At 40.7% G+C, this 21,335-nt stretch overlaps 1 long non-coding RNA gene across 1 annotated transcript; it reads right to left on the bottom strand.

Annotated features, from left to right (window-relative positions):
- Nucleotides 1-273: 273 nt before the first annotated feature.
- LOC139811754 (uncharacterized) lies at nt 274-1,468 on the bottom strand. The gene is made up of 3 exons (XR_011731739.1): nt 1,105-1,468; nt 636-978; nt 274-548 (listed from the first exon to the last, which is right to left on the bottom strand). It is a non-coding gene; the product is annotated as an uncharacterized lncRNA (long non-coding RNA).
- Between the last annotated feature and the right edge of the window lie 19,867 nt (nt 1,469-21,335).

The following is a 21,335-nucleotide window of genomic DNA, read 5'->3' as shown; positions in this document are numbered from 1 at the left end:
GAAAATGACTGAAAAATCGACTTTTTTCAAAATTCAAAAAATTCTCCAGCGGCCGGATTTGATCGAATCGGGCTCAAATTTTCAGGATCATCTCCTTTTCTAGTGTACTTTCGAGGAAAAAATCGGCATCAAAATCGGTGACCCACCCCCGCAACTTTTGGTCGAAAAGTAATGGATCTGCCCATATATATATATATATATATATATATATATATATATATATATATATATTATTATAAAATATATTATAATATATATATATATATATATATATATATATATATATATATATATATATATATATATAATCAGCTGTTTTATAATGAATCAATTGTACGATGAAACAAAGTTATTTATCTGGTTATAATATTTACAGTCCTTGAATCTGAATCCTTTAAACAAAATTGGACAATTCGTTGAATCTAAGATCAGATTTTAGCTTTCTTCCTATTTTTATCCGACACTGTATACTTGTCGTAACTTTCGTTGGATCAAAAGGTTCCCATCTACTCGCTGGAAAAATGTGTTTGTTCCTCTCGTACCATGATCTAATGAGAAAAATAAAAAAATAACATAAAAAAGAATTATGCAAAATATTCTTTTAATAATAAATATCTAAGTAAAACTTTTCCGACATGTGATTCCTCGGTTTCGACAGAAGCATCGTGCATAATACGAATATCATCGTGAACGTCAAATGTGAACAGAGGCCCGCTCTTTCCTCGTGCCTAATCGCAATATTACATACATTAAAATAACATGCCAACATTGTGATATTGCTTCATAAGTTTTATCATTTAGTATATTTATCTTAGTTACAATAAAATCAGTTACAGTTGCAGTAAAACGTATAATGGTGCGGTAATATAAAATTCTCCTTGACATATATTAACTGATCTGCCATTACTGTTTTAAGCTCGCTGAACTCGGGCCTCAGAACTTCTAAACATCTCTGAAGAACCTAATAGATAGAATTACCTGTATGTGAAAATTTAATTTATGCAGCAGAACATTATATATCATGCCAATGTTACTCCAAAAGTGACACTGGAGTATTTTAATAACTTAAACGTTCTCTAAACCACTGAGACATCTTTCTTTCACCTTTCTTCATTATAACACTCCGACGATGGTCAGATCCATCCCAATAACTGAATGTGATCTCAATTTCTTCTTCCTTCAACGCGTTCTGCTTTCTAGCCTATTCTTGTCTCAATTCTTCCCTAAGTTTATTTTCCTCCTCGTCCCTTTCCCTACTGGCAAAAAACATGTATCTACATCTGGATTTTTCTAAATCTTCTTAATCGCAGGGCCATCAGATTGCACATTTTCTGACTGCGGGGATTTTTCGGCATTGCCTTCGTCAGAAGACATCTCAGCTTCATCTTCGTCTTCGTCCAGATTAAAAGACAAAGCTTGAATCTGTCTCTTCTGTTTGTTCTTTTCTGTCTGCTTTGCCGCTAGTGCTCTTTCCTTTTGTTTGAAGTTGAAAGAAAAAAAGAGAGAGAGATTGTATAAGTACGGCCATCTATGGCGTTCGTATTGCGGTAGGTCGGCATGCGCGAAATAGGTCCGACCGCGTAGTAATCCAGGCGCTCGAGAACGGTCGAGCGCGGGCTTCCCGCGCGCTTGCGTAGGGATATCGGGAGGGGCGTGCAGCCCGGGCGAGCGAGCATTCGTTACCCAGATTTCGTGCACGAAACATCGTGCACTGTTGCTAAATGCGATAGAAAATTGCGTCATCCTTTAAGTCGCGAGTCATTAAGTTGTGAATTGCCTCTACGTGTTTCGTAATAGATTAATTACTTCAAATATATTACTCAACGAAAGATACGTTAAACTGCGATCGTCACCGAGAGGAATCCAGGGATATCCGTCCCGGCGAGCCATGCCGGCACGTGGAAAGAAGGAAGGCAGCCATTTGCTGCAACGTTCGAGAGAGCCTTTTCGACAGGAATCACGAGCCCTTTCGAAGTCTGAAGGAAGGAAGCCATTTTCAGTAACGTTCGAGACACCGTCTTTTGATTTGATCATTGAAATTTACCACCAAAACTGTAATCAAATCCGCAATCATAAGGTAACCCCTGTAATCTGTACGAGAGAGGCAGTTAGACACCCGTCTAACATATCACAAAGAATCCCCGATTCTTTTACATTAGACCCCGTCTAATGCTTCACAAGGAATCCCCGATTATTTCATCTTGCATTAAGCTTACATATCCAGTTATATCGTAACACTGAGCTCAGTCTAAAGTAAAATCATTAATCGTACGGTTGCAACCATTTTCGTGAAAAGTAAAAGAAAGACTTTATTTATTCTTTATGCGATTGTTTTTTTCTCATTAATCAGACAATCTTTCTTATTGTGTATTATGTTACTTTGCGAACATTCTTTACATTCACTTTGAATAAGTATTCAATGAAACTGCGTTCCGTGCGAAACATATAAATCGTCTCTTGCGTTATTATCAAACTACATATTATTCATTTCCGTGCGTTTATATAAGAATTATTTCTCATTGATTTGATAATTGTTCTACTAAGTATTTTGCGAATTCTGAATGACCAAATATTCCGTTTATGCTAAAGTGAATTAATGTGTCGATCAAATCATAAGGCCTATGAATACGAGAAATTTAGAAATTATTATACCTTATTCTTTTTGTACTGAATACATGATTTTGCTGAAAAGGAGTTATTTGTTGTTTACATATGGTAAATTGTAAAAAGCCAATGAACAGTAATTATTATTAAGAAGTCAAAGATTGATACATTAATTCAGTAACTATTTCAATTATGTATAAACTGAACTTATATTCTGATTGATTTGCTTTTACTAATTGAACAGTCCCTTCTTTATATTAAGTAATCTTCTTTATTTTGACTACGTCAATAGAAACTCTGAGATTAAGTACTATAAATATTTCCTTTATGATTAACCTGATTATATATCGAGGAAAGCATCAGTGAATTCAACTTTTATTTTGTCATCAATACAAGAAAAGGACTGTACTATAATAATTATTGACTTATTTCTTTTGTGTGTTTTTATGCATTTCTTGTAATTTTCATTGTATGTTATATAATCTATGTAATAATTTGTTCACGCGCGAATACTGGGAAGGTTTTCGGGCAGTTTCCCTTCTCCTATGCAACGAATGTTGGTATTCTTTGTCTAGTTCTGCCCATTCGAGTCATTTCAAAGTATTTAAATTATTAAATGCAATCTCTCTCTTAAAAACCGGATTCGTAATTATTTGTTCCTTCCTCATCTGAATCTAGAGTTCAGGCTTGTGCGCGAGCTTGTGCAAACACCTTTTCCTGCTCTTTTTCACGTTCCTTCTATCAAAGCATAAAATACACGTACAAAAATACAAATTATGAGATAATCAGGATCATAAGACGATTGTAAGAAATTACTTGTGGGTATCAGGATTCGTGAATGTTCGCTCAATTTAACGGCGGATTTTTTCTTGCATTCCGCGTGACCGACGGTACATGCACATTTCGTGGCATCTAGCCTTAGCATCTTTGTGATATCGTCATCATGCATTAGGATTTTCTTCGTATCCTATCTTCTGAAGAAGCCCATCGAAAATTCTTGATATGTATGACTAGATGACATTCAGAGCACTAGGCAGATATATATATATATTCACGGCAGATATATATATATATTCACGGCAAACCGCATATATAACATCGTGTTATTTTTATAACCTATTTACGCAAACGTTACTTCTGTAGTAACTTACGATACGATAATTCCTCCGCGTAAACGGGAGATTTTATAGTAACTATTATGATCGGAAATCAAGAGCCACCGTTGAAAGTAGTGAAGGTTACGTTTCTCTGATTGAGAGACGACGACGTATCTTAATATGAATTACTGTAAGTTACTACAGATGTACTCACTCGCATAAACATATAGTTCGACAACTTTTACAAGACAGCATATACGTACGTGTGCAATTTTGGGTACACCTTCCTTCTTTTAAAAATCTCCTCGACATCAGCTCTCTGTGGTTAATACTTTATATATTTCACTTACTACGTTTACGCGAGCGTAGTAAACTTACGATAATTCCTTCGCGTAAACAGAATTTTCCTTCGCGTAAACGGGATTTTGTAGTAACTTACTATAATTTACTCCGCGTAAACGAGTGAATTATCGTAAGTTACTACAGAAGTAACGCTCGCGTAAACAGACAGTTTGACAACTTTTACAAGGCATTTGTAGATACACCTTCCTTCTTAAAGATTTCTTGGCATCAGCTCTCTACGGTCAATACTTATATATATTTCACTATCTGTCACGACGCGGCAACGATCAGCAACGATCACGACTATCACACACTTACACTTATCCTTTTCTAGGTTGTAAAATACTGTCACGCACTGCGACAGTGCACGAGTGCAATCTCGTGTCAAAAATGGGAAAGTGACACACCAGCCGCCATTTTTGTCCGACGTGGACGTTTCTTAAAAAAAAATTTTCCACATTTGGACTTTGCATCGCAATATCTTCGCTCGTAGGGCACGTAACGGAAAAAAAAGACTTTTATTTATAAATCAAACCCCAAGCTATCGATCGAACCTACTTAGAAATTGATCCGTTTACTCGTTATTGAGATCTCAAAATCTCGGATACTCGCAACTCATGCGTTCGCGTAAAAGAGTCACGGTGCGTCTCGCTTCGCGCGTACTTGGCGCGAGACACTACCGTGTCTCTTGATTTTTGCATATTGTAATACTTTCGAAAAATAAAACTATTTTCATTTCTTTTATCCAGCATTTTGGGGGACCGTCGCGCGGTACGTATACTCAGCAGACAATACACGCTGACAGCTACGGGATACAAATTCCTCGAAATTGGCATCAACGTGGGTCCACCGAGCTATGTGGAGATCGCCGTTGGAGATCATCGAGGAAAGGAACTGCTGTTGTCTCTCGAAACGTGGAAGGCACTCTACGAGCAACGACGAAATATTCAGAATTTCTTTCGCAACGACTTCAAAGATATCCATAGTTTTATAAACGTTGGACCGCTAACGGTGAGAGTTTGTATGTCGGTTAATAACGTCAAACTCATACGTCTCGAATCTGTAAACGTACGCTTGATGATGACCGAATCGACGCTGCATCGTATGTTCGATCTCGATCGGTGCATCGAAGCGAGATTCGATCGTTTGGTCAGAATCCTTGCGGCGGTCGATGCAAAATTTGCGCGGTTCTCCGATATCGCGTCCACCGTGACGGATCTCAGGGAAGCGTCGAATGCAATATACGCTAGCGATGCGTTCAATACGAATCAACTCATCGATTGTGAGCTCGCAACTTTAGTTTCTTAGCACGTAAGATATATTATGTAAAAGAAGAGTTAAATAAACAGGTTTTTTTACACTTAAAAACAAACGATGTATTTTCTTTGCGTGCATGTCCTTCCCTATGCCTTACTTTTATCAAATGTTGTTTACGACGAACATGTTCCGACAGGTTCGATGCGTTATCAGGTCGATCATCGTCCCGATGACGTCATTTTTTTCCTTTGTTTTTTACGTACTGCGTAGATAGATTGTTTAATCTACGCGATAACCGCCCCCTTTTCCTAGAAATATGTTGTTTACGTCGAACGTGTCCCGACAGGTTCGATTGTTTAGTCTACGCGATAACACCTCCTTTTCCTAGAAAACTGTTGTTTGCGACGAATATGTCCCTACAGGTTCGATGCGTTATCGGGTCGATCATCGTCCCGATGACGTCATTTCTTCCTTTGTTTTTTTTCACATACTGCGTAGATGGATTGTTTTTTTAAGTATAAATCATACTATATTTTTTTCGCGCGCATTTCTATTCGAGCCGTATATGCGACGTCCGCTGGAGCATCGGTTGCATGAATTGGTAATCAAATATTGCATTATCGCATATCATAACATAGAAGCGAGGTGCCGATGTTCGGCGGACCTCGGCGCTCGCCTTTGTAGTGTGAGACATATTTTATCTTACGACTATTAGTTTTATACACGGCCATTATATTTTTCTCTGGCGACTTCTGCAACCGTCATTGAATTCAGTCTCGTCGTGGCTGTGTAGCGCGAGTACAGACCGAGCAATCGGAGTCTGCAGGCCAATAGTAAAAAGTTCTCGAACGTGACATTGTATTTTTTTGTGATTAAACAAAGTTTTTTTGTGATTAAACGAAGTTTTTTTGTGATGCCTCCGCACGAACCCAATATACCTAAAGACATAAAAGACAGTGAAATTTTGAGGGGGCCCGACGCTCCCCAGTTTGAAGACGCTATAGAGGCGTTTGAAGGCGCTCCTTCCGCGCCCCGGCTTCCGTTTGGGGACACGATATCCGCGCCAGGTCGCGCGCGGGAGGACCTGTTCCGCCTGACGGGTGCCCGATTTCTCCTCGTAGACGAGGCGCTGATTGCTTACGCGAACCGCGTAGCGAGTTTGTAGAGAAATAAAAAAACGTCTACTACTAAGCGGTATAAGTTTCTGTTGAGACGCTTACTAAGCGCAAATTGCTGCAAATTTAGGCCCGAGGCCGGCGTCGCCCCCTCCCTCTTACGCGGAGATGCTTGTCACGCCTCGTTTGGTGCCTGACGACTCCCTGCAAGTTTCGGTGGATATGACCACCGGTCGACGAGTGGTTCGCCGTGTTTAAAGTGAGTACTTACTATTTTAATCTACCTGTTCCGACAGGTTCGATGCGCCGTCTAGCCCCAGCGGACCCCCACGCGACTCCCGCGGCCCCCGCGGACCCTCGCGCGGACCCCGCGGCGCGACCGCGAACGCGGACTTCCCCTTCCGCGGATCCGCGGCGCGGGTGAGTCATCCCCGGTGATTCATCCTCCCCTTCCCCTCCCCCCGCGAAATTCGATATTTTTGAAAATCCTATACTCCCCTCCCCTTCACCCCCTCCCCCCGCGAAATCCGATATTCTTGAAAATCCAATACTCCCCTCCTCCTCACTCCCCCGCGAAATCCGATATTCTTGAAAATCCAATACTCCCCTCCCCCTCACTCCCCCGCGAAATCCGATATTCTTGAAAATTCAATACTCCCCTCCCCTCACTCCCCCGCGAAATCCGATATTCCCCCCTCCCTCACCCCCCTCGGAGCCCCCGGGGTGGAATCGGCTTATACTAACTACTACTAAGATTACTATTCTCGTTCGACTAAGATTATTACTTGGGTTAAATTAGGATTATTTGGCGACAGAATCCCTGCACGGCTTGGGACCTTGCGTTCACGCGCTCCGAGCGTGACACGCTATCATTTCGCGGCATTTCACGCCATTATTTCGCGTTTACTCTTGTTATGTCGTATTCGGCCGGAACTTGCGCCGGTACCCTACATTATTCGTCAGTCTAATAGTCTAGTATTATTACCTGCGTGGTTTATATGATTTTGAAGATTTTGTGAGTTTGAATTTCTCCTGATATTATTTTGCTTAATAACGACGCTTTCCGCGCGTTTACTAAAATTACTTAATTTTTCGTGTTTTCTGGCGTCCGCGTTACTATCATTTTGTTATTTAGAAATTGACGCCCGCGTTATCAACCGTACTATTATTTCTCTTATTAATGAAGGCCAGTACGGCCCTTGTTCACTACACAATAAATGTTACTTTATTTGTTAGCGATTGAATTCATGATTTACGTGACACTCCGCCGAGTATCGCGCTGCCCTTCATCAACCCCGTCCTGTTATTAGGTCGAGCTAACCATTCCCTTGCACACCGACTTATTTCGTTTTGCGTTTCCTTTTAGTTTTTCGCGGTTTCGCGGACGCGAAATTACGTGTCTGGCGCCCAACAATAGATTCGGTTCGTGTCGCGTCGGAGGTGCGAGAGAATCATCGGAGAGGCCCATGGTGGAAGAATACATGGTGTGCGCAAAACGACTCTTTCTTTGTCTAAAATCTACTGTTTCTTTCTGATTGCGACACGAAAAAATATATGTCTACCAACATAAAAAAATCCTTAGAATTCTAGGGATGTAAGTGGCGGTACATTGCAGAATTTGCTATGACTGACTAGACTGTAACATTACATACAACTACATATGTATATATGTACGAATGTGTATTATGTGACATTAATTGATAATTCGTTAATCGTGTGAAATTATATATGTAAAAGTAGACAGTTTGTTGCATAAATGGAAACCTCTAAATCCCGAATGTATTCCTTCTTACTATTTGTTATCTTTATTGTTTTTTTTACATCTTAATACATACTTTAATATAAAAAAAAATATTTAAAAAATATCAATATTAAAAATGAAATTGCACGAATAAAATTAATAAGTGTAAGTGTAAGTGTTTTCATGTTTTTCAATCCTTTCTCGACAGTGTGGTATTAATATAATTTATTACAATATTACTATAAATTTCACTTTTAGGTACACATATTTATATACATTATTTCATTCTGTCAAGTATATTTACATAATTATTACAAACGTTATTGTACATCGTTTTTTCTCGAGTAGACAAGATTGCGCTTATTTGCGCTGTCTTTTTGCAAGAAAAAAATTTAATTTTTTTAACTTTTTTGTCTTTCTTTTTTCTTCCTTTCTTGTATTTTCTTTTTTATTAATTTCCTTCACTCTGATGTACATGTGCGAGTTCTAACGAGGCATTGTAGCACTTCCTCAGGTACCCAATTTGAATTGTATCCGGAGTTTTTAACGAGGGAGACAACTTTTCGGATGACATAGTCTTCCGTTAAAAAGCCTTCACCGTGGAAAGCTACAAAGCATTTATCCACAACTTTGCTTAGATTCATGAGCTCCTCTGATGGATGAATTAGGTACCCTTTGGAAATTGTTTTTACCCAATCACATTCTTTCGTACGAGAATTGTCAGTAATGTCGATTGTACGCTCTCCTAAAAATGGATATTTTGATATGAAGCGATGGGCTACATAACCCGCAACATATTGCAGTCCTGCTGTTTGGACTATATCGTTGCTATTGGTACAGCTGACTGGTTCCTTTTCTTGATGTTGAATTTTGAAGCCACATTGCATAAAGTTCCACAAGTCGTTTTCTTCATTTTCATTCTCACATACATCTTTATCCAAGATTTCCAAATTGTCACTTCTGTCATTATCTCTCTCATGGATAGAATCCTCCAATAATTCATTGCATGAATATTGATAATGTTTTTAAATAATTCCTGTGTGAGAGTTATTTCTTCTTGGAGATTATCGTCTGCACATTTGAAATTGTCCTCTACAACAGTCGCATCCGTGAAATTTTCATTAAACGAATGAAGTAACTCTGAATTTGGGGTTGATAAAGTCATGTTTTTCACAGATGTGCTTGTCGACGTCGTTTGATCCGATTGTACATATTGGGATGTAGGCTGTTCTGCAGTGTGAGAAGTGTCAGCACTTGACAATGAAGACATGCATGCTGCATTTAAATCTTCTTCCGTATTTCTGTTCATGGTAAACAAAGCTTGTGAATGTTTACCAAGGACGTACCAACGGAGTCTGTACCGAAAGTCGTACCCAGAGGGGCTGTCATTGGTTGCACCCATTCCCCTAATATACAAAAAGAAGTTTTCCAATATATCTTGTTGGCGTGTTATTATATATTAAAAATCTTGGGGGAATTTGATTTTAAGATAATCATGTAATGCACGTAGAGAAGCGTTACTGATAATAATGCCTTCCTGAAATGGCATCATCTTTGTCCTGCGGCCTACTCGCATGCTCTTCATGTGCAAAGTCATCAGAGATAATATTTGTTCTTGCTTTTCCAGATCCATACCATAACCATTAACACCTGGGTGTGTGCCGTACTTGGTTTGGGAATTGTGAACATCAAACTAATTATTAACAGCCAGGACGAAATCAGAGTATTTGAGATATTCCACCTCTTTTAAAAGCTAGTGATCACCGGCCCATTTGATGGCTTTCGCAGCAGTGTGGGACCAGAGTTTTGCTACCGGGTGCACTGACTGCCTCAAGTTTTGTCGAGCATTAAGGAGTTGTTGGGTTATTTTGTGAGCTATGCGAAGATCTCCAGAGTTACCCATCTTCACAATTTCCTCGTAAACTTGAGAAGTAAATGTCTTTTTGCAGTTGCTTAATGTAAAGCCATCATCAATAAACCAGTTCCTTAGAAGCTTAAGAAGATGAGGAACGTCTGCAAAAACAAACACTTTAGCGTCTTTAATTGACGCATGTTGGAAGTAGTGTTTCTCGGGAGTGATCTTCAATTCTCCCCATACTTCCTTGTTCCCCATGTCCGATGTGCATGCAACAACTTGATATCCAGCATTATGCAAGAGTGTTAATGCATCATCCAAAATATTCTTCTTCATTGGCTGGTCAAATTTATAATAAATGGTTTGCTTCCAATTCCCAAATAGTCCACGTACCATAATGACCTGTACTTTGGAGCATGGTCCGATCAACTTTTCTAATTTCGAGTCAAAGCGTACTTCATTAGATACTGCCATTTCATCAAAAGTGAGTACAGCGATCTTCATCATTTCAGATAGGTCTACGCTTTTCTGCTTCATGATCGCTAGTACGTCCATTAAAAAGCCTTCGTAGACATCAAACTTTTTTAGTGCCCATCTTCGTAATGATGCCAGCGATAGTAGAGGGAAGTGTAATTTTAAACAGAAGTAACGGTATGCTTTGGGGCTGATGCTCCGGAACGAAATGGCAGAAGCATAATCATCAACTGACCACTTCACCCATTTTTTATTTTCTAATAAGCACCGTATTTGCCCCTCGGTAAAATATGGGTTTAGTACCGTTTTGACCTTTTCAGTGACACCCACTGTCAGTGCTGTTTCTTTTTCGAGATTCGTTGTCTCTAATCTTACATGAAGATCGGCAATGGACTTTTTCAGTGTTAAATTTTCGGCAAGAATTTCCTTTAACTGCTGTTCCCGTTCTGCTAATTCCAATTTTAATGCCACGTTATTCGCTTGAAGAACGTTTTGTTACTGAAAATGATTCTCTGATGAATTTTTATGAAATTCTCCAAGTGTTCGATAATGGTTTAATTCATCCTTCATCCACTTAATTGTCTCATACGGATCTTCTTCCTTGCGTGTCGTGTTGTCACGGCTACTGCCGGTGCAATTGTCGTCCACAAATCTGAAATAAGTTTTAGATCATTATTTTGCGTTACATTACATAATATTTTTTTATGTTATTTTCAAGTTACTGTACAGTCTGAAAGATATGAAGAATATTGATGTCATTTCGTTACATAAAGGAAATGTGAAAATAAAAAATTAGTTTAAAATTTGTGACGACAACGACGATGTCCTCACGGTCTCGCCGGCCGTGAAGGAGCGCGCCGTCGCTTTTATTCACTAACGATCTTACAAAAAATCAATCACGACAAGACTTTCAGAAACCCAGATAGTAGCTCGACTAAATAATTCCTCGAAATATTGGGCGCCAGGTGCGATTCCTCGCACCACAATCCACAAGATCGCAATTCTCTCAGGTGTGAGTTTCTTCGGGTAATCGCGGTCGGAGGAGGAGAGGGAACGTAGCGCAGTTAACACACGCAAATAACAATAATACAAATATAATGTATTTGACAGAAAAGGTTACGTCAGAATAAATCAGCAAGTTGTTTCAGACTGAATCGGTGAATTACAATCTTAGAGAGAAGATTACTTCAGAATAAATCGGCAGGTTTCTTTAACCCTCAGGGTACGGACTATAAAAAAGTTACGTTCCGTACGGACATGGGTTAGCCTAACCCGGCGACTTTGATTAACTGTATATATCGGGCTGTAATTTATCAATTGAAACAAATTTTTTTTTTTGGATCGGAAATTTTCTCAAAAATACAATGGCGTTGATAGATTTATTACATTATTTGTTTGAACAAAGATACATTTGAAAATGTAAACCATTCTCAAAAAATTTTCATAAAAATTCATTTTTTCTTTTAAATTGCATAACTTTATGAAAAAAAAAGATATCGACATTTTTTAAATCGCGTTTGAAAGCTAAAAAGTTGTTCTTTGAAATGGCTGAATTCGTTTTTTGATCCATTTCAAAAAGTATATTTTTTTTGAACTATGAAAATACCCGTTTTTTTGCGATAGCGATGTAACGTTACTTGCTTGATTTATCGTAATAACGCAAAAAAAAATATCTTAAAGTAAAAATAGTTCTTTTGGATGTTGTTGATTAGTATAATATAAATAAATAACAAAAATTGCATGCACGGATACGTTATGCTGGTATGCTACAGAGCATCATTTTGAGGTTAGAATGCACAAAAGTATATTAAAAATAGTAAATTATACATACCAGAATACTCTACTGCAGCAAATACTCGAAAAACACAAATTTTTTTTGTTTGAAAAACACGAATTTTGTAACGTTCCGTACGGACTGGGTGTAGACTACCCGAGTTTAATTTTCAAAATCGTATAACTTGAGCACCAAGCGTAGACTGACGCTGCCCCTTGGCGCTCACATAGTAGCTACCTCAAAGATTTTTCCCCCCCGGTACCGACCCCCCTCATTCACTTCCTTTGAAATGGCGCTATTTTCAAAATTGGCTCGGGTTACGCTAACCCAGTCCGTACCCTGAGGGTTAAATTGAATCGGTGAATTACAAATTTTCTCTTGAATGTTTGGCTGCGAAACGCGGAAACTACGAGGTACATTAACGCGGAAACTAGCCTAAGGACGCAACTTATAAGACGCAGTTACACGACCGCAATACACAATACGCGATTACACGAACGCAAGACACAATACCTACGCGCGACGATTTTCCAACGGCCGAATAACCACCCGCAATGTCTCGCAAATGGTCCCAAAATAGCTAGACGCGGGCCACCCGCGAAAAGCCTCAAAGATCCAAGACAGGTGCCTCACGCCCCGGGACGTGATTGCGCGAACATTACTCCTCCGTTCTGCGACAATACGGTCCACCTCGGCGCTAAGGACACCTCGCTACATTACGCACCACGGTTACACAAAACGCTATTACACGAAACACTAAGGCACGACGAAAACTACAACGAATCACACGGTAACTGTCGGCCGCGTACGATTTTTCGGGCAGGGCGATCCCATATTACTCTGTTGGCCGGGCCCTCCGTCAGTATTCCATTTAATAATTACTTACTCGGTAATACTCATTTGCACAAACGCGATGCTACAAAATACTTCGCGACACAGTACGCGATTCTCTAAGCATGCTTTCCGCGACTCTACGCGGCTCTCGGAAGGGCCCCGGCCGTCAGAACGATCTTACATGTACTCAAACGTGGGTTACGAGGTGCTCGAGTAGTGGCCTTACAAATTCCGCAAGCTCGGCTGCCGGTCCTCTCGGGATGTCGTCCCTCGCCACGCCGACACGACAGTGACGATCCTCTAGCCCGGCGGGATCACGTCGGGCCCGCGCCTGCGCGCGCCGTGCTTGCAAGCCTTCCTTGCCGATCAGCCCTATGCGAGCCGAGCGCCTCCCGCTTCCGTCGGCGCCCCTCATGGCTTCCTCGCTCGCCGGCGGCAGGTTTGAAAAGCCTATTCTCGAGTCCGGCTGACCGGGCCGCGACTCTGGTGCCGGTGTACGACGGCCAGGCTGGCCAGGCCATGGCTCCGTCGACCGGCAGGCAATGCTCCGTGGCGATCTCCCTCCTTCGCGATTCGGCAGGCTTCATCCCGGCGAACATCGGGGCTGATGCGCTCGCCCTGCAAGACGCTCCAAGCAACGCCGGCATATGGGCCCAATCGTGACCCGCCCGCCGGTCAACTCCTACGTAGAACGCCTCCCGTAAACTCCCTCGGCGCGACTCAAGTCGTTACAATTTCCTCCTGGCCATCTACTCGATACCTGAAATCCTCGAAAATAATATAATGTACCGAATTCTAACGCTGCCGCCCCGCCTCGCTCCGGCGGAGACGACATCCCGGACGTTCCCCCCGGTCGAGCTATCGTCTGGACAGGGGACGTGACTATGTCACGTCACAAATTTTGTAGGTGATCTCACTTTAATACTGAAAAGATTACCGCTACTGCATTTTTAAAAATTGTTTACATTAAAAATAGTTTAATACAAATGTTAGCATTACAGAACTGACAGATTTTTAAATTTTTTTAAATACTACTTTAAAAAGCATAAACATTTTTTTCTCATAAAAAATAATGCTGATAACGTAATAAAATATTTAATCATGCAGTAAGTAAAAAAGTATTTCTCACCGATGCTGACGTTTTAATAGTTGACTTCCTTCCTCGCTGAAATACTCATTCTCCTCTTTTCCCGTGATCTTCGACGTCAAACGGGTTTTCCCATATTTCAATTGACGAACGGCTGAAAGTTCACTGCGCCTATGTAGTACAGCTTTCTTTCTTTCACACCTACAAAAGAAATGCATAAGTAAAGTAACTCGAAAACTTACACTAAGAAAAAAATGGTGTTAACTTGACTAAAATTTTCAACTAATAATTATTTTTTTAATTGAAATATTTATGTATTTAAATATTAAATACGACATATTAAATCTAACATGACGTAATTTGACTCAAATACTTAAATATTTCAGTTAAAAAAATAATAATTGGTTGAAAATTTTAGTCAAGTTAACAATATTTTTTTCTCAGTGTAGTAAGTCGGAAAAAGTCATAGCAAAAAGACAATAGATCTCAAATCTCAAAATCAATTATAGATATTTGTTATCTACTATACAAATGTCTGCAAATGTAATTCCACGAAATGTAAGAAAAAAATAAACAATTAATCCGAAGATATACCAATTTGTGTATATTCATAATCATTGACAAGGTACACTGTTCTTGAGATGAAAGGGTTGAACCAATTGACTTAACATTTTTCTCACAACTTGTTAAATATGTTTGTAAGACAACTATGTGGGCGATGAGAGATTTCTTAATTGTCATACATTTCATGGTAGATTGAATAATTCAACAAAAAATAATTTTTTATTGAAACCAATAGACATTTGTCAAAAAACCCGAATTAATATATCTTCAAAGTGAGTATTACAAACCTTGTTGGAAACGTAGAATTCCCTACGTTGCACAACAAATCAAAAGGCCCTTCTGATGTACGGTTGACCCTGCCATTTGGTTCTAGCCAAGGATTTCTGAAAAGACATAAAAAAAAATAAAGTATAAATAATAAATACTTCCTTTTTAACTTTATCTGGCATTTATTTAAAATTAATTACAAACGATACAACGTTACAATTAGGCACTTCCTAGTTAAATATTTGTAATTATTGATAGGTACACTTGAGAATAACTAGGAAGCGCCTAGTCGAAACGTTGTGTCGTTTGTAATTGATTTTTAATAAATGCCAGATAAATTCAAGAAGGAAGTATTTATTATTTGAACTTTTTTTTATTTGCTGGCAAAGAAAAGTCTTATATGTCTTTTAAGAATAAAGTTTGTTATTTGTAGTAATGAGTGCAGATTTGAAAATTCTATTTGTATTTTTCAGCACATGAAAACTGCAGTCGGTAGTAAAAAACAGTTTTCAGGCTTTCGGTCTTACCACGAGTAACAAAACGTTCTCAACGGTAGGTTTGTTTGATAATGGAGGATTCACACTGCGTCCGATAGAATTATTGATTTAATTACCGCCTGTCAGATTGATCTGGTGACTCGAATCGTTCGGTCCGGTTTCCCAGAACTTTCTTGTATTCCGTTCTGAGTTTAAATAAACCCAAGTTCCTATTTGTATAACGAGAGTGGTTATTTCTGCGATCCCGGAAGTACGCGGACGCGTTCGTGAGTGCGCGCGACACGAATAGCGAACGGAGCGTAACACTTTTTGGGGGCTCGTCCGGGATCGCGCGTGTGAGTGTGTGTGCCATGACGACGCTAGTTGCGACGAGAAAGAGACGCCTGGTGGACTCTTCGGAGCCTGCGACGGAGTCGGCAGCTTCAGAGACGGCAGCTCTCTAAGCCGTGCTACAGGAGATGCGGCAAATGCGCGAGGAGCAGGCGCAACGTGATGAGGAACTCGCCGCAATGCTTTGCCGGCACGATGAGGAGTTCCAATTTTTACGGGGAGACTGGTTGCCTTCTCAGGAAACATAGCTAAGTCCTTCCAACATTAGAGCGAATCGCGGTCCGGAAGTAGAAGCCGTTGGTGTGGGAAACGGCGCGCGCAGTGAAATCGGATATAAACTTAAACCTGACACGTTTGACGGTGTGGTTCCGTTGCGAGAGTTTTTCTCGCAATTTAATTTAATCGCGCGCGCAAATCAATGGGACGATGCGATCAAAACCGTAGCTTTGGCGTCGTGCTTAAGGGGAAAAGCGCGTTCTGTCCTAGAATCGGTAGAAAATTTAGAGAATTTGGGTTACGAGGAACTAAAGTCCAAATTAGAACTACGTTTCGGTGAGGGGCAACTTTCGCAAAATTATTATACTCAGTTTACGAACAGAAGGCAAAGATTCGGGGAAGATTTAGCTACTTTCGGTCACGAATTGGAAAGGCTCTCTCGATTAGCTTATCCTGAGTGTCCCTACGCGGTTCGAGACAAGATCGCGTGCGCTCAATTTGTTTCTTCCCTTTCGGACGGATTTGTTAAAAGGACTCTTCAGCTAGAAGGGATTACCTCGCTGAAGTTGGCCATAGAGAGGGCAAAGGCCGTCAAAATTATACAGGGAGGAAATTTTGAAAGAAGGAGGGATTTTGAGAAGCGATTTGAGAAGGGGAAGGATAGGGGCGTGAAGAGTAATGAAAAGGGGGACGGAGATGAAAAAGTCGAAGAAAAAGGAAAGAAAGGTTATGGTTATGAGCGGAGGGATTGGAATAGAACAAAGGAGTGTTGGAATTGTGGAAAGGAGGGACATTTCCGGTTTGAGTATACTGAGAACAAGGGAAACTCGGTTTAGTTGCTCTCGGCGGGGGGAGAACAACTGAAGTGGGCATTACCCCGAGTGTTAATTGTTCTCAAACTTTTTCTGTTAATCGAATAGGGTCAAGTTCAAATTATTTTAGTTATAAGGGGATGTTGGATGGTAACGAGTGTTGTTTCAAGATAGATACAGGTTCGGATGTTTCGATTCTTAGTAGAAGAATGGTTAGAGAGGGCAAGCACATCATTCAGATTAAGGACAATTCTCTTAGATATCCCACTGGAGAGGTAGTTACCATCAAATTTAAGGTCATAGCAAAAGTTCTCTTGGGAAAATATTTCGTGGAAATTCCTATGTATGTAATAGACATGGATGATGATTGTTTATTAGGTGTAGATTTCTTAAGGAAGATAAATTTAGAAAATGTTTTTGAATTTGCTTTCATTTCTTCAAAATCCGATAAAGAAAAGGTTTTGAGTTGTTCTCGAATTCAAGTTTCTTCCGAAAGAGCTCCATTCTTGAAAGAACTCTATACTAATAATTCCTCAAATTTAAATAAGGCTCAGAAAGAAATTTTTACGGATTTCTTAGAGGAGTATCAGGATGTATTTTCCGAGGAGATTGTTGCTGGTAATTGTGGAGTCGTCGAACATGTCATCAATTTAGAAGATTCTTCTCCCATTAAGCAGGTTCCTCGTCGAATTCCCTTACGAATGCGAGGGGAAGTAGAAAAGATTATTGAGGAAATGAGGAAGCAAGGGGTCATAAAAGAGTCGCAAAGTCCGTGGGTTTCTCCTGCTGTTTTGGTAAGAAAAAAAAGATGGAACGTTGAGATTTTGCGTCGATTATAGAATGGTAAATGCAATAACTAAAAAAGATTCGTTTCCCTTGCCTAGAATAGATGACATTTTCGATCAGCTTTCGGGAAACTTTTGGTTTTGCACTCTGGATCTTAAAAGTGGTTATTGGCAGGTAAAGATTCGTCCTGAGGATAGGGAAAAGACTGCCTTTTCTATTGGACGTGGATTATGGCAATTCACTGTAATGCCTTTTGGGCTGTGTAATGCCCCTGCTACCTTTGAGCGTTTAATGGAAAAAGTATTGCGAGGATTATTATATAAAATTTGTTTGGTTTATTTAGACGATGTAATAATTTTCGGTAAAAATTTTAATGAAATGCTAGAGAATTTAAAGAACATGCTCTCACGGTTACGTTCTGTTAATCTTAAAGTAAACCCTAAAAAGTGTATTCTCTTTGCAAAGGAAGTAAAATATTTGGGACATATAGTCTCTTCAGGAGGTGTTACTACAGATCCGGAAAAGATCTCTGCTGTGAAGGATTGGCCGATTCCACATAACAAGAAGCAGCTTCGAAGTTTCCTAGGGTTTTGCTCATATTATCGAAAATTTGTAAAAGGATTTTCTTCTTTAGCCAAACCTTTATATGCTCTAACAGAAAATCAGGTTAAATTTTCTTGGGACGAGAAGTGTCAAAGTGCATTTTTAGAGTTGAAACGAGTGTTATCTTCTTTTCCAATGTTATCCTTCCCGAGTGGGGAGGGAGAATTTATTTTGGACACTGACGCTTCGAATATTGGAATTAGCGCAGTCCTTTCACAAAAGCAAGAGGGAGTAGAAAAAGTCATTGCTTATTTCAGTCGTGTACTTAGTAAGTCTGTGAGGAATTATTGCGTTACTCGTCGAGAACTCTTGGCGATAGTCGATTCTATTAAATTTTTCCGGCACTATCTTCTAGGGCGGAAGTTCTTGATCCGTACGGATCATGTTTCTCTTAGGTGGTTGATGTCCTTTAAAGACTTAGAAGGGCAATTGGCGCGTTGGCTGGAGAGACTCCAGCAATATGAGTTCGAGATTATTCATCGCAAAGGCTTAATTCACAAGAATGCCGATGGGCTTTTTAGACGACAATGTGAATCATTTGGTTGCGAATATTGTGTCAAAGTGGAGAGAAGGCAGATGGAAGAATCAAAAAAATCAGTCGCTCGTATTATTCTCATAGGAGAAACTCTTCAAGATTGGCGCAGGAAGCAATTAGAGGACGTTAGCATTGCTTTTATTTACCGCGGGAAGGAAACGGGAATACGTCCGTCTCGTTTTGAAATACCCGCTGGAAATGTCTCCGCCCGAATATATTGGTCTTATTGGGATGCTTTGAGTTTAAAGGATGGGGTTCTTTATAAGAGATGGGAAGCACCGAATCTTAAGTCAAGTATTTTTCAGCTTATTGTTCCTCGAAACCGTGTTAACCAGATTCTAGAAGAGGCGCATGATTCTTTTTCTGGAGGACACTTTGGAGTCAATAAAACTCTCGAAAAAATCCGAAAGCGGTTTTATTGGGCTACCTGTAAACAAGATGTGGAGGAATGGTGCAAAACTTGCAAAGTTTGCGTGTCTAAAAAAAGCCCTTTGGGGAAGGGAAAGTCCCCATTACAAATTTATAATGTTGGGGCCCCATTCGAAAGATTACAAATGGACATACTTGGCCCTCTTCCTATTACTACTTCCGAAAATAGATATCGCCTCGTCATTGTTGACTGTTTCACCAAATGGGTAGAAGTTTTTCCTCTCAGGAATATTAGGACAAGTACAGTGGCAGAAGTCTTCGTTAATCAAGTCATTTCTAGACACGGGGTCCCTTTAGAAGTCCATACGGATCAGGAGAAGAATTTTGAGTCCAAACTTTTCGCGGAATTGATGAATCTCCTTGGAATTCGGAAAACGAGAACAACTGCTCTACATCCGCAATCGGATGGACAAGTCGAGCGGCAACATCAGACTATTGTTAATTATTTGGCGAAGTATATTTCTGAAAATCAGAAAGATTGGGATCGCTGGGTCCCTATGTTTTTATTGGCTTACAGATCTTCTAAACACGAGACTACTGGAGTAACTCCCGCCGAGCTGTGTTTTGCCCGAGATCTTAGGTTGCCGTTAGATCTGCTTTTAGGAAGTCCTCCGAGGGGAGGATCTCAGTCAGTTGAAGGTTTTATTGGGAATTTGAAAAAGAAATTAGACAAGATCCATTCCAACGTTAGGGAACGTATGGATATAAAGTCTTCACGAGCAAAGTCTTGGTATGATCGAAAGGCCAGGCAAACTCTTTTTCAAGAAGGGGAGAAAGTTTGGTTTTATAATCCTCGTAGGATGAAAGGTAGAGCCCCTAAATTGCAGAGCAATTGGGAAGGACCTTTCTTAATAGTGAAAAAGTTGAATGATGTGGTCTATTGTATTCAAAGATCTGTGAGACATAAGAAGAAAATTGTGCATGCGGTTGGCTTCTTTTTCCGAAAAACATTAGAGTTTGATAGGGATATTATGGACTAGGTTGGGTGTAATAATTTGCGGGGAAGGTTAATTACGGTAGAAATTAAGATTGTTGTGTTGCATTGTTTACTGCGCGTGTTATTTTGTTCTTAGAAATTTACGGAAGCCGAAGCGGTCGTAACTCCTCGCCGAGTTGGACGTCTTGGGAGCTGGCTTGTTGCCGAACCTAATACCGGCGAAGGATAAGACTGCCTCTCTCACGGTTGTTTGATCCGTGGTTTTTCCGTGAGACGTAGGGCAAATGCCGAGGCAGGGACTTGGGAAGTCTTTCGAGACGTTGGGTCCACGGTAAGCTTCCCCCCCCTTGTCCGAAGATTTAGAAGAGGAGCAGCGACATCTCCGACGACTTCGGGAGCTGAGAGGAAGAGGCCTGTGTTGGGAGGCGAGATCTCCTGCGAGGGAATTGATGAGGGGTCGCCCTGGAGTCGGCAGGGGGGAGAGAGTATCTCCTTCCGGAAGATGTCGATTGGGGACTCGCTCCATGAGGAAGAGGACATGATCCTGGACTTCCAGAGTACGGTTGGGACCGAGAAGAGGACGGTGCCCGGTAACCTGTGGCAGCAGCCCAGGGTAGGGCAGGAAGCCGTGAAGAGGACATGATCCTGGACTTCCAGAGTACGGTTGGGACCGAGAAGAGGACGGTGCCCGGTAACCTGTGGCAGCAGCCCAGGGTAGGGCAGGAGGCCGTCCCGGTACCCTAGAATCGTACAGAAAAGTTCGCCCAGTCAGGAAACTGCGTCTCCGGATTGTCGGGACGACAATCTGAAGAGGGGGGGCAGTGTTGCGCCCGCTCGCCCGTGCCGAGACGTTCGTTCTCGTGGGCTGAAATTGGCTTCGCTCCGCAGAAGTTTCAAGCCGAAGCGCGTCTCTTGACAACGGGGACGCATAGAATTATTGATTTAATTACCGCCTGTCAGATTGATCTGGTGACTCGAATCGTTCGGTCCGGTTTCCCAGAACTTTCTTGTATTCTGTTCTGAGTTTAAATAAACCCGAGTTCCTATTTGTATAACGAGAGTGGTTATTTCTGCGATCCCGGAAGTACGCGGACGCGTTCGTGAGTGCGCGCGACACGAATAGCGAACGGAGCGTAACACTTTTTGCATATATTTCAATTACTTTCATTTACTCTTACC

The sequence above is a fragment of the Temnothorax longispinosus genome, chromosome 4 (assembly GCF_030848805.1).
Source record: "Temnothorax longispinosus isolate EJ_2023e chromosome 4, Tlon_JGU_v1, whole genome shotgun sequence".
In the NCBI taxonomy this organism is placed as follows: Eukaryota; Metazoa; Arthropoda; class Insecta; order Hymenoptera; family Formicidae; genus Temnothorax; species Temnothorax longispinosus.
The sequence above is the reverse complement of the archived record's forward strand: the minus strand, read 5'-3'. Positions and strand labels throughout refer to the sequence as shown.